This window comes from Muntiacus reevesi, chromosome 4, assembly GCF_963930625.1.
Source record: "Muntiacus reevesi chromosome 4, mMunRee1.1, whole genome shotgun sequence".
In the NCBI taxonomy this organism is placed as follows: domain Eukaryota; kingdom Metazoa; phylum Chordata; class Mammalia; order Artiodactyla; family Cervidae; genus Muntiacus; species Muntiacus reevesi.
In genome coordinates, this window is record NC_089252.1 from 1,884,309 (window position 1) to 1,888,192 (window position 3,884).

The 3,884-nt window shown below is 47.2% G+C and overlaps 1 non-coding gene across 1 annotated transcript; it reads left to right on the forward strand.

Annotated features, from left to right (window-relative positions):
- Positions 1-3,249: 3,249 nt before the first annotated feature.
- Positions 3,250-3,321, forward strand: TRNAC-ACA (transfer RNA cysteine (anticodon ACA)). The gene has a single exon. It is a non-coding gene; the product is annotated as a tRNA-Cys (tRNA).
- The last annotated feature ends 563 nt before the right edge of the window (positions 3,322-3,884 follow it).

A 3,884-nucleotide genomic window follows, 5' to 3' on the forward strand; every position in this document is an offset into this window, starting at 1 on the left:
TGGGCATATTTTTCTAATTCCCTTTATTTTTCTAATACCATTACTAGTGTTCTAAAATTTTTTCTCATAAAATTTAAATGAAAATAACTCAAAAAACAAAGAAAATAATCAAAACTGAAATTAAAATTATTTTGGAAGGGGTCATTTAGGTTAACTGTGGCTGGTCTCTTGAGTGCATGCAGAAGCGTAGACGTGAGGGAGCTGTAAGGAAGAGAGCGGCTGGTTGGTATGCAGCTCGCCACTTGGTTGCCTGCAGAACACTGCTCTGCCCAAATGAGTGTGCTCCCAGAGTTGCTTCACTGCTGTTGGCTCAACACCATCTAGTTGGTACCACTCCCATAATGAAGTAGGCTTCCCTGGAGGCTCAGATGGTAAAGAATCTGCCTACAAGGCAGAAGACCCAGGGTCGATCCTGGGATTAGGAAGATCCCCTGGAGAAGGGAATGGCAACCCACACCTGTATTCTTGCTTAGAAAACTCCATGGGCAGAGGAGCCTGGTGGGCTACAGCCCACTGGGTTGCAAAGAGTCGACTGAGCCACTAGCACAGCTACAGCCTCAATGAACTAAAGGAGAACCCCTACTTTCAAGGAGCTTACTGCCGAAAGGCACAAAGCTGTAAGAATAAATGCACTCATAACAAAGTATTCATCCATATCTCTGGTAATAGCTGAAGCTTCTAATTAGACCTTTAAACAGACAGTCAATGTGACCAGGGTGGGAAGTGGTTTCAGTTACCGTTACAATTAGGGCATTGGCATCTGCATTTACTGACTGTTTTGTGCTCAAATTTGTAATCAGACTTTGCTTTAACAAGTTTTTGTGTTTGATTTCTTCCCCATTTTTTTGAAATAACAGAAAGAAACGGACAGTACTTACTAGCGTTTGCATTTCAATTGCCTGCTTGGGCTGGGAAGTTGCCACCTCGCTGAGCTGAGCCATGGAGGGAGGATCACAGGCTTTGCTGCCAGGGTTAGCTTTCTACCTTCACTGCAGAAGGTTGGATTTTGTTCTGTTGACTGAAAATTTGCAACTGAAACCTGGAGACTACTAATTTCTAAACGTTTGGGATTCAACAAGTAAAGGACAAGAGTGTAAACACTGGAGTGAAAATACTAAAATAGCACTCCTTCCCTAGATCAAAAAATACTCCCAGAAATTGTGGAGAAAGTGTCTAATTGTTGAGCGGCTGATGGCGATGGGATTGGATCAGAGCAAGCTGTCTGAATCCAGGTGCTGCTGGTGTTAACAGAATTTCAATAGCAGCATCCGACTGACCAGAATCCAGGAAGGACTAGATCGGCCTGAGTTGAGAGCTGGGCTGCTCTGGTTCTGTTTGGATCTTGAGAATCTCCATCTGGGGATGTGACCTGGTGCGTGACCCTGAACCAGAGTCCAGCTGGGGGCTCCTGGATCAAACTGGCCCGAGGAGGTGGGTCTGGGGCAGGTGTGGCCACTCTCAGAGGTGGGCTCCCCTCCAAACCTTCCACTTCTAGCCTCTGTTCCTGCAGCCTTTCCTCTGCCTTGCAACCCCTCCTTTCTCCCCTTGACCCCGCATCCTCTAGGGCAACACAGGGCCCCGAAGAGCAGGGCCAGGGGGAAGGGCAGCTCCGGTCCCGTTTTTGATGATGCTTCTGTAAGTTTGGTCCTCAAGGAGCTAATGTGGCAGCTGCCACTCACAGCACTGGATGTACTTGAGGTCCCAACTGCACCCCCCCGCAAGGGGACAAGGCTCACCATGGCGTGTGGGCTCAACCTCTGCTGGCCGGGCCTCAGACCTGTGGCCTGGTAGGGGTTTGGAGAGAGAGCCAGGCAGAAAGAAGGGAGTGAAAGACATGCAGCCTGTGAGACCTTCCTGTGCCTGGTCCATTTACTGAGGGGAGGGCGGGGCATGGTCAGGGAGCTCTAGTCCAGGTCTCAGAGAGCCTCTTAGTTTCTGGATGTGTGGGATGGAGATGCTTCTGCCATGCTGACCTAAAACAAAAATGCACATCGTGGGAGCTGAAAATTGTTATGTTTTGGGCAAAAGGAGGACTGCAGCCCAGGAGACAACACCTCAGGTAGCTCTGAGAGACTGCTCCAAAGAGGCGGGGGGAAGATCAATAAACATGTGATTTTGGTGAAGGGGTGTGCTCAGTTGCTCAACTTTGTCCGATTCTTTTTGGTTCCATGGATTGTAACCTGCCAGTCTCCTCTGTGCTTAGAATTCTCCAAGCAATGGAGTGGGTTGCCATTTCCTACTCCAGGGTATCTTCCCTACCCAGGGGTTGAACCTGCATTTCTTGTGTCTCCTGCATTTTTTGGCAGATTCTTTACCACTGAGCCACCTGGGAAGTTCCTTGGAGAAGGGGGAGTGCCTGCAAACAAGCATGTATTTTTGTAGGTTTCTGCCATCACGAGGCACAGTCATCACTGTGAACAATTTTAGTGCTTTTCTAAATATGAGGAGATGGAAGGATTGGGCTCAAAAAATCAGCTCCTGAAAATAATTATCTGAAGGGCTGGTCTGCCAGTTTTTCCAGAGCACAGAGCGCCTCATTCCTGCTCTCTACACTGTACTCCCTTCAGCAGGAGGGGGCAGGGTGATTTGAAAGTCAGTAGCTGCAGTAGCACATGATTTAATCCCTGCAGAAGCAGGTGGCATGTGCCAGTTTGTAGTTGATGCCAGGCCCTGGCCATGGGAAGGACAAGCCCAGGCTTCAGGCTCTGTGGACACGTGTCAGCCGCAGGCCTCTCATTACATGGGCTTGCTCCTGCCACGGACCTGGGATGGACTCGTCCTTCTGGTAGTGTTTATGGTGGTTCCCTCTGGAGCTTTTGGGGGGCATCAAGCAAGCCTTCGGTGGAATCCTGGAAAGAGGATGGGCATTGGTTCTGTAGGCACAAGCCTGAGTCATTCTGTGGTTTCCTAAGTGCCAGTTTTGGAAGAGAGTGAGTTCCAGGACCTTGATGACTCTGACCTGTGAAAAGGATAGTGCTTCCCGTCCTTGGATGAGGCTCTGGGGAAGTACTCTTATTAAAAAAAAGAGCCCTAGAAACTATAATCTATGACTATTCTATGCCATTTATGCTGCCCAAGGAAATTTCAGAAGGTGTTGTTTGTGATCTTCAGGCCCTGCAGGGAGAGTTTCAGGGAAATACGGACTCTTTTCGGTTCCACACAACCCAGCAGGCAGAGCTGGGATTGGAACCAGGGTGTCTACATCCAGTCCTTCCCACCTCCTTCTTCAGACTCTTAAAGGCTCTGTCTTTCCTGGTGGCTCAGTGGTAAAGGATCTGCCTACAATGCAGGAGACCCAGGTTCAATCCCTGGGTCAGGAAATCCCCTGGAGAAGGAAATGGCAATCCACTCCAGAATTCTTGCCTCAGAAATACTACAGTTCATGGGGTTACAAGAGAGTCAGTCCTGACTGAGTGACTAAACAGCAAAATTTTTAAGAAGAGTAGAAGCTGGGTGAAATACTAGGTTTTCATTTTAAAAAAGGACCTTGAACCTTACTAAATTTCAGATTAGGTATGAAAATACCTAGAGTGTCTATTCTAGTCTAGTCTGGGCTTAAGTATCGTTGTTAGGTCACATCTGTGTGTGTGTCCATTCACTCCATCACGTGTACAGTTTTGGGTGTTAGACTTTTAGTCTGCAATTTCTGTACCTAGTTGTACTCCGCATACACAAATCTTTTGACTTTGAATATTACGTTTTCCAGGAGCATTGCATAGTTTTCCCAGTTTCCAAAACCATTGTTCTAAGAACAGACACCATTTCATAGCTGTACCATTGTCCACTGTTGATCACCACTCAGAACTAATACAATTGATGCTTCAAGCAACTATTATATTCTTTACACTAAGCTTGAAAAACTGAATTTCTAATTTATTTTATTT